Below are 13,073 nucleotides of genomic sequence, written 5' to 3'. Positions count from 1 at the left end.
CCAGAAATGGACCCACAAACCTGTGGCCAACTAATCTTTGACAAAGCAGGAAAGAATATCCAATGGAAGAAAGACAGTCTCTTCAGCAAATGGTGCTGGGAACACTGGACAGTGACATGTAGAAAAATGAACCTGGACCACTTTCTTACACCACACACAAAAATAAACTCAAAATGGATGAAAGACCTCAATGTAAGACAGGAAGCCATCAAAATCCTCCAAGACAAAACAGGCAAAAACCTCTTTGATCTTGGCCTCAGCAACTTCTTACTCAACACGTCTCCAGAGGCAAGGGAAACCAAAGTGAAAATGAATGACTGGGACCTCATCAAAATAAAAAGCTCCTGCACGGCGAAGGAAACAATCAGCAAAACTAACAGGCAACCGACAGAATGGGAGAAGATATTTGCAAATGACACAGCAGATAAAGGGCTAGTATCCAAAATCTGTAAAGAACTTATCAAACTCAACACCCAAAGAAACAAATAATCCAGTGAAGAAATGGGCAAAAGACATGAATAGACACTTCTCCAAAGAAGACATCCAGATGGCCAACCAACACGTGAAAAAATGCTCAACATCACTCATCATCAGGGAAATACAAATGGAAACCACAATGTGATACCACCTCACACCTGTCAGAATGGCTAACATTAACAACTCAGGCCATAACAGATATTGATGAGGATGCAGAGAAAGAGGCTATCTTTTGCACTGCTAGTGGGAATGCAAACTGGGGCAGCCACTCTGGAAAACAGTATGGAGGTTCCTCAGAAAATTAAAAATAGAACTACCCTATGACACAGCAATTGCACTACTAGGCATTTATCCAAGGGATACAGGTGTGCTGTTTCAAAGAGGCACATGCACCCCCATGTTTATAGCAGCACTATCAACAATAGCCAAAGTATGGAAAGAGCCCAAATGTCCATCGATGGATGAATGGAGAAATAAGATGTGGTGTGTGTGTGATACACACACACACAATGGAGTATTACTCAGCAATCAAAAAGAATGACATCTTGCCACTTACAACTACGTGGATGGAACTAGAAGGTATTATGCTAAGCAAAATTAATCAGAGAAAGACAAATACCATATGCTTCACTTATAGGAGGACTTTAAGACACAGAACAGATGAACATAAGGGAAGGGAAGCATAAGGGAGGGGGATGAAACATAACAGACTCTTAAATATGGAGAACAAACAGAGGGTTACTGGAGGGGTTGTGGGAGGGGGGTGGGCTAAATGGGTAAGGGGCATTAAGGAATCAACTCCTGAAGTCATTGTTGCACTATATGCTAACTTTGATGTAAATTGTAAAAAAATAATAATAAAAGCAAAAAATCTTAAACATTAATTTTTTTTCTGTGTACCACAACACAGAAATTTGATATCCAGGTTCTAAGTCAGGAGCAACTTGGTGAGATTCAGGTCACCCAAGGTAGCTTCTCTCTCTTCATCTCACTCACTCACTGGCTTGATCTTACTTTAGACCCGTTATCAGTTAACAATGGTCTTATGTTTAATATCTGACATTGTGACATCCTCCTCTCTAGCTACCACCTCAAACTTTACCACATCTCTTACTGTCTGCCTCCTATGAAATTTGTGCCCCTCATTGTTCTCTCCTGGTGATTCTGCTCTTTATGTTTTTCTCCCAGGCTTCTTAAACAGGATTCACAGTCCCAATGCCATCCCAGTATAAGGCCTAGTCATGGAAAAACATGGCAAATATTTTTTAGCTGCTTATTTTAATAAATAGTTTAATACTCAAATGTAGATCCACAAGGGATTTTTTAATATATTTTTTAAAGTTTATTTGAGAGACAGCACAAATCGGAGAGGGGTAGAGTGACATGAAGAGAGAGAGAATCCCAAGCAGGCTCCATACTATCAGCATAGAGCCACAGCAGGGCTTGAACCCACAAACTGTGTGATCATGACCTGAGCTGAAGTCAAATATTTAAGTGACTGAGCTACCCAGGTGACCCAGAATTTTTAGTATTCTAAAGATAACACCAAGACTTTAGAATTTTCAAATTTCAGATAGGCTACCTTGAGCTAGGTCCCCAAACCTCAGAGATAAGCTTTCCTTCCTGTCATTATGGGTATTTCACTGGAAATGTCTGGGAAGTGTTAACCTAGCAGAAGGCCTCCTCTTCCTTCACGGGCTGTGGTCAACCATTTCCAATGAAATTGTCTCTGACCTCTGAGATTCCCTAGTACTCTGTGACTTCCATTAAAACTGTTGCTCAGACTGGGGCACCTGGGTGACTCAAGTCGATTAAGCATCTGACTTCAGCTCAGGTCATGGTATCATGGTTCTATGCTGACAGCTCAGAGCCTGAAACCTGGTTGGGATTCTGTGTCTCCCTCTCTCTGCCCCTCCTCCACTCATGCTCTGTCTCTCTCTCAAAAACCAACAATAAAAAAATTAAAAAAAAAAAAAAAAAAACTATTGCTCAGACTGACCCAATTCATCTCTTCTTAGTCAATTCCAGGGTGTCATAGACAAAGTCCCAGAACAATGCCCTAAAGAACCACACCACTCACATACTCCTAAGTGCTGGCTATTACAAAAGACTCTCCTTTACCTCATTGTAAATCCTTTCTCCAAACCTTTCATACTCTCAAATATGCTTCTGACTTCCAACAAATAGCTTCAGTGCCTGCTGCGTGAAATTGTTTCAACTTCCCCAATTCCACATTACATGTCATAGGTCATCACACATGGTTTTCTCTGAGCTGAGAGCAGTGTTCCTGCAGCCACCCTCCTGACTCCATCCCTGGCAGCCTGCTCTCTCCCCTCCCCACTGTTTCCTGCATCTTCAACCTCTCCCTTTCCCCTCTTACATGACAAAGACAATTGCCTCTGTTGGAAAGAGATCTCCCAAAGTTCTCCTTCCTTTTACTGCCAAACTACTTGAAAGAATTGTTAACTTCCCAGAATCCATTTCCTCTTCCTGTTTTCTTCTTGAGCCCAGAAAACAGGTTTCTGCCCTAATACAACAGTCAGTTCTCAGTAAGGCCACAAGGGCCCCACCCAGATCTCTGTTCTGAATTTATCCTTAGACTCCCAAGCATTGGGCAAGTCCTCCTAACCTCTCTTAGTGCCTCCTTTCCTTCACACCACACCCTCCTGCTATGCCTTTTACCTGTGGCTGGCCGACCCGCTCTCTCTCACAGCTCCAACCTCCTGTCCTTTCTTCCACACTTTTTCTTAGCAACTGCATCCATCACATGCCCCCAGCAATCACGTCTGTGAGAGGATTTCCAGCTCAGAACATCCACCACAACCTAACACTGAGGCACTAGCCCATTCCAAGTGCCTAATGGGTATGCTCATACAGAGAGCCTGAAGATAGTCTGGTATGTATAAGAAGGTGAGTTCTCTATACCAACAATTATTGGGCCTTGGATAAATAGAGTAGCAGGAGTCCCAGTTAATAATAATGGTATTTACCTCATGGATTTACTAGTGAGGATTCAGTAGTATAAATGTAAAAAATCCAATTCATTATATTGATTCAACAAATGTATATGGCACTACATGTCAGGCAAGCTTGTAACATAGCACTTTACAAATTATAACTCGTTTAACCTCACAAGGACTCTGTGAATCAAGTACAATTATTATCTCCATTTCACAGAGGAGAAATCTGAGGCACACTCAACTAAGGTAACTTCCCCAGGTCACCCAACTATTAAGTATCCTAGGCAATCCAACTCCAAAGTTCATTCTTTTTTTTTTTTTTTTTTTAGTTTATTTCTAAGAGAGAGACGAAGAGAGGGACCAGGGGAGGGTCAGAGAGAGAGGGAGAGAGAGAATACCAAGCAGGTTCTGCGATGTTCTGAGCCCAACATGGGGCTTGAACCCATGATCCTATGAGATCAAGACCTGAGCTGAAACCAAGTCAGATGATTAACGAACTGAGCCACCCAGGTGCCCCTAAAGTTCATATCCTCAACTGCTACACAAAGCTGCCTCTCATTACCCTGTCTTTCTGTCTTTTAATGCACTATAGAAATCCAATGATCAGGATTAAATCCAAAACCCAGAACATAAGATCAGCTTGCACTTTAAATCTCTTTCCGGAGCTCCTTGCTGGGTAACGACACCCACCCTAAAAAACTGCAACCTCATAGTCAGCTGTATTTCCTCTCTCACTCCCAGAGCCCATGCTTGCCAAATCCTACTGTGCCCACCTCTGAAATGGTGGTCCTGTTCCCACTTCCAGAGCTTCAGATCCAGCCTATTTTACTGCCACCTACATCACTTGTTTATAACAAAGAAAGAAAGAAACCTTCCTATACAATATTGGGACAAATGAAATGTGAATAAAGCCTGCAACCAGTTAATAGTTGTTTATCAATATAAATGTCCTTATTTCAGTAATTACACTGAAGTTACATAAATGAAAATCATTATTTTTAGGGAAGACTAAAAAATATTTTGGGAGTAAAGAGGTAGGACGTGGGCAAATTTCAAACGGTTTTCAGAAAAAAACTCTTAGTAATATGTGTATGCTAGAGAATGAGAGAATATGTGTATGCTAGAGAATAGGCAAATGCAGCAAAATTTCAACAGCTGATAAATCTGGATGAAGGATATTCTGAAGCCCTTTAACTATTCTCCTAACTTCCCTCTACCCAGGGGGATGCCAGGGTGGCTTCATCCATTGAGCATCTGACTCTTGATTTCAGCTCGAGTCATGATCCCAGGGTTGTGAGATTGAGCTCCTCATCAGGGTCCACACTGAGTATGGAACCTGCGATTCTCTCTGTCCCTCTGCCCCTCCCACACTCACACACGCTTGTGTTCTCTCTCAAGTAAAATAAAAACTAAAAATAAATACAATTCCTATAGAAAAATTTATAAAAAGGAACCAGTCTCCTTGTTGCCCCTAGGACACACAGATCTGACCACTCCCTTCTCCTACCAATCCACTCCCGAAGGCCCCACACCTAAGTGTGAAAGGCTCACCATGCACACCAATAAAGTTCACAGGACTCAGCAGGCATACAGTGTAACCCATAACCTCCTCCTGGTTCTATCTAATGGTCCAGCACCCATCCTAATTGCCTCCTCCCCAGTGTTCAGGTTCTCTGTGCCCCCTGACCCCACCCTTCCCCAGCCCTGGCATTCTCCAGCTTCCAGGCCTGTGAAGAAGCTGTCTGCTTTGCCTGGAATATAGCCCCCTTTCTTCCTAAAGACAAACATCAAAGCCCTATCCTACTTCCCACAAAGCTAAATTTGAAAACTTTCTCTTTCAAAATGGCTTCCTAGATCCAGCCATCTGGAATTGGTTCACCTGACCCTGCCCTCCCAAAGCAGGTGTTTATCTCAGTGTATAGCTTACCTCTTCTCAGACTTGCAGAAGAAATCTTATCTATGTCTTTTACCCAGGAGATTAGAACTTTGCAGAGGCTGATAATAACATAGTTTTCCATCTTTATACCCCACCCCCTCATACATAGTTTTGCAGAAATTATGCATTTTAGGATTCAAAAAATGTGTGCAGCCAGGGTCAGTTGGGGATCTGGGGTAGCACATATGAGAGGAGGAGTGGAAGACAGCAGTTCTGGCAGTGAGAACTGAACATGTCGAGTTTGTTCAGACATGTCCCCACTCTCCACTGCTCCCACCTCTGGAGCCAAGGCCCTCCTGTGCTAACACCCTCCCCAGGCTCATTTTTGCTATAACAACCTTCCTTTAGGAAGCTCCTCCTGCCCCTTTCAGGAGCCCATTTTTATGGTCAGTTTGGTCTGTGGCCCCCTTGCCCCATCACAGGGGCCCCTCAGCATACACTGCCCAGCACTGGCCACCCCCATGTGGCTGCTACCATCAAAGAAAGAGTGTGTGTGCAGCTTTCCTTGATGCATGGTAGTGCTTCACCCAGGATCCCAAGTGTATGAACAAGTGCTTTCGGAAATTTGCCTTTTAAAGAAGAAAAATCAGGCCTTTTGAGACAACTTACCTTGAAAAACTATTATTTAACTCCTTAGGAAATTCTAGGCAAGGGGTGCCTGGGTGGCTCAGTTGGTTAAACACCTGACTCCTGACTTTGGCTCAGGTCATGATCTCATGGTTTGTGAGATTAAGCCCTGTGTGTGTTGTGCTCCACGATGGAAGCATGAAGCCACTTGGGATTGATTCTATGTCTCCCTCTCTCTCTGCTCTCCCCCACTTAAAACTAAACATTTTTTTTTCAAGTTCTAGGTAAAAAGCAAAACAAGGATGTTGAAGAAGAATGGACAATGAATACCATTTGATTTTCAAGTCATCTGTCACCTCATGTCACCCTCCCTCTGCATTTTGTCCCTATCTTTCTTCTGGCGCACATAGGTCTACTCAGGAAAGGGCTCAGATCCACCTACTGTCTCTTGTTCTTACTGACAAAGACTGAGGCACAAAGGAGGTTAAGAGACTTGTCAGAAGTTACAGTGCCCTCAAGAGGCTCCAAATTTGTTAGTGGGTTTATATATTCTACAACCGAAGTGTGAGATCGGGGAGTTTGGCACATAGTTATAGCCAGAGAAGTGGATGACACTCTTAAAGGAGACTAGGAGGAAAATATAAGACTCAAGTTAGAAGCTTGGGTAAGCCTGAATTCAGGATACACCATAAGACCCAAATATGGCCTTTCCAATAAAACTCCAGGTGATGACATCCTAAAACTCATCCTACTGTGAGGAACATGAGCACTCACCACTCTTGACTCAGACCTCAATAAAAGATCCACTCCTTTTATCTTTCATTCATTCAGCAGTATTGACTGAATGTCTAACATGTATCAGACACTATTCTAGGTGCTAAGGGCACATTAGTGTGTCCAACAAACTAAGTCCCTGTTTGCAGAGAATTTACCAAAACTAGACATTACTTCTGTAATCTTGTGGGATCTGAAAATTCAGACTTCCTAGAGCAAATTATGTTTTTCCTATGAACTTCACTTCCCTCTTCTGTTAAACGGGAATATCAAAGTCTCATTATCCACATCCCTTAGGACTGCAGTGAGAATGAAATATCATCTATAAGGTGCTCAGTAGAGAGCTTCACAAAATTCATCAGTAAGTGGGAAGATGTGATTACGATTACATACAATCCTAAAACCAGAGTCACTCTTCACTTATCCCTCAGAACTCAACCTTTTGAATAATTCTTGTCACCACATCCTAAAACCAGTCATTCAGGAGACAACCCTCAGGATTTTTGCTGTTTCTTCATTCAACTTTGTAAGAGACTCAATACTTTCATCCTCATCTCAAGCATTAACTTTATGTAGGACCACGGGTTTTCTATGCAAGATTTATATCTTTCCTCAGGCCTGTTAAGTTGATAAGTAATCGCTAAAATTTAAAAGGTCCATTCATGTGATAGAGCACCTAAAATTAACTCAGAAATCACTGGAAGTATGCTGGGTCTACTTTGGGAAACACTTGTCCATATGCTCAACTCTGCAGAGCTGATGTCAATATCTAAATCTGGTTTATTTAAATGAAACCCATTTTGGAGAGCTCCAAAGTCTGCCACCCTCTCCGTCTTCACTGCTACTCTCCTAAGGCAGCCCCTCAGCCTCTCTGCCCAGCAAGGCTGTCAAGGCACCCCAGCTTCTGCCCTTGAAACTAGCTCATGTCTCACCAATGGATTCCCAGGTCACTCAGAATAAATGCAAAGACCTTACTGTGCTCTACATGCGCCAGCGTCTGTTTGTCTCCACACCACACTTCCTACCACTCTTCCCACTGTAAGCATGGTTGCTACCACATTGAATCTTATCCAGGCTTCCTTTGTAGCAAGTATTCCTGGGCTTACAGCATTTTCCCCAGATCCTCACAGCTCACTCCCTTACTTCAGAGGCCTTCCCAGAACACCCACTCACTCCTCCATTGCAGTCTTTGTACTCACCTGGCTTCAATTTCCCCATAACACTTATCACTATCAAACATTAAATAAGGGATTCAGGCATTTGTTTGCTGTCTGCCAAGCCCCACTAGATTATAAAGTACAGGAGGGACTGCATTCTGCAAATATTGTACTACTACTCCATTAGTAATGCCTGAAATAGTGTGGAAGACATCCAACAGATATTTGTTGATTGAAGGCACTAGTGAATGACAACAGCTGGATGATGAGTATTCTTTGTAACATGTTCATTTGACGTTTCTGTAGGACTTGAAGAGTACAAAGCAAGAAATGCAAGCCTGGAGTTTAGGAGAGAGGAAAGCCAAAAAGCAAAACCATGTGAAAGGAAGACTAAAAACACACAGATCCACCCACAAAGGTCCTCCAAATGCTACTTGAGCATTAGCCCCAAAATACAGAAATGAGTTGGGGAATACAGCTCAGGGATCGATGTGGATAGAACCAGAAAAAAAGAGTATCATTATATAAGAATCTGTGGTGCTTGGGGCACCTGGGTGGCTCAGTCAGTTAAGTGTCCAACTTCAGCTCAGGTCTTGATCTCATGGTTCATGAGTTAGAGCCCCACATCTGACTCTATGCTGACAAGGTCAGATCCTGGAGCCTGCTTGGGATTCTGTGTCTCCCTCTCTCTCTGCCCCTCCCCTACACCCCTGCTCTGTCTCTGTCTCCCTCAAAAATAAACATTAAAAAATTTTTTTTAAAAATCTGTGGTGCTTAATACGGCTTTAAAAAAGGGAGGGGGAAGTGGGTGATGGGCAATGAGGAGGGCACTTGTTGGGATGAGCACTGGGTGTTGTATGGAAGCCAATTTGACAATAAATTATATTAAAATATAAAAAATAAAAATGGGAGGGGGACTGTAGAAGTAAATAAAGTAAAATTTTTATTTTAGCCTTTAAAGACAAGCTATCCCTTCATCAAGCTTTAAATACAAGTGGTGATGAGCATTGTGTATTATATGTAAGTGACCAATCACTAAACTCTACTCAGAAAATCATTTATTACACTACATGTTAACTAAACTTGATTTAAATAAAAATTTAAATTTTAAAAAGCTATTATTCAAAAAAAAAATGTGATGAATAACTAGACAGAATGGAGATAAGGAGGTATGGTTTGGCCTAGTCTGTTGAAGTGCAAATGAACAGTAAAACTGCCAAAGCAGGGGCTGCTAAATTGAGGGAAAAGACCAAAGTAATACCTGGTAAACTGAGGCCCCAATTCACATCCTCCCTGTATCCATACTGTTTGACTCATAACTTTCCTTCACTCTTGAGTCCTACCAGGTCTTGCTTTGGCCAATGGGATATTATTAAATATGACACAGAGTGGTGAAAAGCACATATGTGTTGCCATCCCACCCTCTTGCACAAATGAGTTGGCCTACTTTTGGATACCAGTGACTACACTGAGAGCATGCTTAGACTAGTCTACTGAAGGGATGGGGGGCACAGATCAAAGGCATGTAGAGTAGTACAGAGTTTTCCCAATCAAGGACAGCTCAGATGGCCAGCTAACCACTAGTGCATGAGTAAGACCAGCTAAATAATCAGAATCTAGGTTAGATAAGCAGAATTTCCCCCACCTAACCAGTGGATTCATGAAAATAATAAATGGTTGCCATTTTAAGACACTATGTTTTGGAGTACTTTGTTACACAGCCATCGCTAACTGATATAACTTGTATAATTACCCCTCCAAATAACGAAGATGTTAAAAGTGGAGGTTGTCAGGGGTCTCCCTAAGCTTAAAGTCAAGGTAACAATTTTTAAATATTGTCTCCAATAGTCAAAAGAATTAAAATAACAAGTTACCTAGGAAAAACAAGTTTTAATTTTCTGGTTCAAGTTTGTTAAGTCATTTAAAAACAACAGGATGATGAAGAAATACATTCAATGTAATTGCAATTCCAAGCTGAACTATTGGCATCCCCTTAAATTATAAAAGGGGATCTTTTACAAGTATAAATATGTTATACCCAGGAAACTGCTGCTTTTCTTTGTGGGCTCCAATAAAAACAAAATGAACATAGTGAAACATAGTTCACTTCAAAGTGAAACATAGTGAACATAGTTCACTTCATTCTTCAGTAATCCTTCCTTGGCCTCATCACAGGGGACTTGTGATTCTCACTGCAGCCCGTTTTCAAGAAAGGAAACTCTTCCTTCTTTCATATTTAAAAAGCTAACCACCTTCCTGTTCATGTACCAAATGTACCTACTTCAAGACCTAGAACTAAAATGCACCAATGATAATTTGCTTCTAGTCAGACTTTCATACTGACATAAGCACTACCTTTTCCCCCTTCCAAGGTTACCCATCTTTCTTTTCTCTCAGCATATTTCCCAAGAGGTCTGAACTAAATCATCAGCCATCACATTACAGAAGTAACAAAGCAGACACTCGAATAACACACATGCTGTTTGAAGAGGTTTTTCTCACCCAACCTCCTTCTCACTCACAGCCTCATATCCAGTCCAGGCAAAGTTTTAGTTCATCCAGAATACATTTTATGTTCTGTTCCACAAAAATACACATCTTTGTATGAGAATAAGCCAGGCCACGTTGAGAATATTATTAAAGACACGATACTAAGTCCTCTCCTAGCTTAGTCTCATGTGCTCCTCCTGTGTAGTGTCTTAGTTTGTTCCAAAATACTATAGACAAAATACCATAGACTGGGAGCCTTATACACAACAGAAATTTATTGCTTACAGTTCTGGAGGTGGAAGTCCAAGATCAGGGTGCCAGAATGGCCAGGTGAGGGGCCTCTTCCAGGTTGCAGACTGTTCTTTATATCCTCAATTGGTAATAGGGCCTGGAGAGCTCTATGAGGCTTCTTTTATGCAGAGCATTACCTCCATTCATTAGGGCTGTGCATAATGACTTAAACACTGCCAAAAGGTCCCAACTCCTAATACTGGCCATGAGGATTTCAACACATGAATTTTGGGGCTATCCAAACAGCTTATAGCATTTGGTAAGCAAAGCATGGATTCTTGTCTCCCTTTTATAGGCAAGGAAACTGAAACTGGAGGTGGCAATGTGACTTCCTGAGGTTTCTCTTCTATAAAGTGACTAAATTAGAATTCAAAGTCAGGTTCAGAGTCCTTTCCCATGCAGGATAGTCCAGAATAATACAATGTAGGAAACTTCAAAAACTTTTTTTTTTTTTTTACGGAAAAGATAAAGACCAGAGATAAATGTAAGATGAAAGATAAAGAACAGTTAAGTAAAGGTGGGAAAAGAGACAAGAGAGGCATTTACATTTTCACTGGACAATTGTGTAACAAAAGCAGCTACTAACTAGAAACATTTCTAGAATATTCTATACAACACAAGAGAAGGTTATGTAATTTCACATTATGTTATGTACTGGTAACAGTAGAGCAACAAAGACCAAAGTGAGGATTCCCATTCCACTTTGCTTGTCAATGACATTATCACCTCCTGTTAATTTTCTCAATGTGCTATTACAGGCTCTTTATCCTTTATTCAACAGAGGCTAGTGCAATTATTCTTGTTTATCCACAATATATTTAGGAGAGGCAGTGCTATAGGTAATTGAATATGCAAATTAGCAAAGACTACTAAACACAGTAACATCTCATTTATTTAGACTCTGCCCAAAACTGTAAGGCTCCCAAACAGGGTTTAGCAGCCTTTTTTCTATAAAGGGCCATATAGTAAACAGTTCAGTCTTTGCAAGCCATACTGTCTCTGCAGCCACTACCCAACTCTGCACTTGTGGTGCAAAAGCAGCAGGCAACAATATATAAACTAATGAGTGTGTGTTGCAATAAAATTTTATTTACAAAATCAGATTTGGCCCACAGGAAATACTTTAAGAATTTCTGCTTAAAACATAACCCTCTCCCAAAAGGAAAAAATGCACTCATGTTCTTATTACTCTCAGGGGGAGAATTAACACCCTGAGCAAATGCTCGTTCTCTCATTTTACATACAATTTTTCTCAAAAACTGTACTATTTTCGAGGCCCCTGGGTGACTCAGGCAGTTAAACATCCTTCAGCTCAGGTCATGATCTTGCAGTACCTAATTTTGAGCTCTGTGTGGGGCTCTCTGCTGAGAGCTCAGAGCCTGGATCCTGTTTTAGATTCTGTGTCTCCCTCCCTCTCTGCCCCTCCCCCTCCTGCATTCTGTGTCTCTCTCAAAAATAAATGCTTATAATCTACAGCAAAAGAGAAACAGGAATTTCAAAGCAGGAGTGTTAACAGAGGCTAACAGAGGAAAGGCCAAAAGCCTTGAGAACAGACAGAAGACAAAAACAACAGGGCAGCCTGGACCAGCTAGTTTAGGGGTAAAACCCTTTTCCTAAACTCGTTATGGTCATCTTCATCATTTCTATGTCACCTGACTCAGTATCACTTAGAGCAAACTTCCATTTTTGATGGTCATAATGATGATTCTGAATTGCCAGAGGAAAGATTCCATTTAATCTTACGACAGAAGAAACACACAGACATCAAGGACCCATTTAGAAAAAAACATCAAAATTGGCTATTAGCATTTTGAAACTGACTGAATCAACTCCAGTTATCTAGAGTGTATATTTTAAGAAATAATCAAATCCCCCAGATAATCATGGGAAGACAAACATTTATAAAGCACTTACTATGAGTCATGCATCATTCCAAACTCTTTTATGTATATTAACTTATTCAATGTACCCAACAACCCAACCAGGTCGATACTTTTATTACCCCACTTTTCAGATAAGGAAAATAAGGTACAGGGAGATGAAAACAGATAAACACAGCTACAAAGAGGCAGAGAGGAGATCTGAACCCAGGCAGTTTTTTTTTTATCAGTTACTACACATTACCAAGGCATTACCTTATAACTATATTGAGCTGCCTTATTACAAAGACCATGAACATGATAAGATACATGTAAAATCTCTACCAAATGTAATACAATCTTCAGAATCTAACATTTGAGACATGTCAATGGTTTTCAATGCTTCGGAGTAAAAACTAGTAAGAGTCTATTATTTTTGTTCAGTTCCACCAAAATAAAAAGAGGGGCACCTGGGTGGCTCAGTTGGTTCAGCGTCCAACTTCAGCTGAGGTCATGATCTCTGGGTTCATGAGTTTGAGCCCCACATTGGGCTCCATGCTGA

The 13,073-nt window shown here is 41.2% G+C and overlaps 1 long non-coding RNA gene across 4 annotated transcripts in view; it reads right to left on the bottom strand.

Moving 5' to 3' along the window:
- Positions 1 to 13,073, bottom strand: part of LOC131491155 (uncharacterized) — a 488,422-nt gene that overhangs the window by 430,496 nt on the left and 44,853 nt on the right. The window contains exon 1 of one of the 4 annotated variants that reach the window (XR_009251698.1): positions 10,647 to 11,279. The exons of the other annotated variants lie outside the window; for them this stretch is intronic. This is a non-coding gene — a long non-coding RNA (uncharacterized LOC131491155). Of the gene's footprint in view, positions 1 to 10,646; positions 11,280 to 13,073 lie in introns of those variants that run through there. 4 annotated transcript variants of the gene reach the window in all.

Source organism: Neofelis nebulosa, chromosome 1 (assembly GCF_028018385.1).
Source record: "Neofelis nebulosa isolate mNeoNeb1 chromosome 1, mNeoNeb1.pri, whole genome shotgun sequence".
Taxonomy (NCBI): Eukaryota; Metazoa; Chordata; class Mammalia; order Carnivora; family Felidae; genus Neofelis; species Neofelis nebulosa.
Note: the sequence above shows the minus strand (reverse complement) of the source record. Positions and strands in the feature narration are given on the sequence as shown.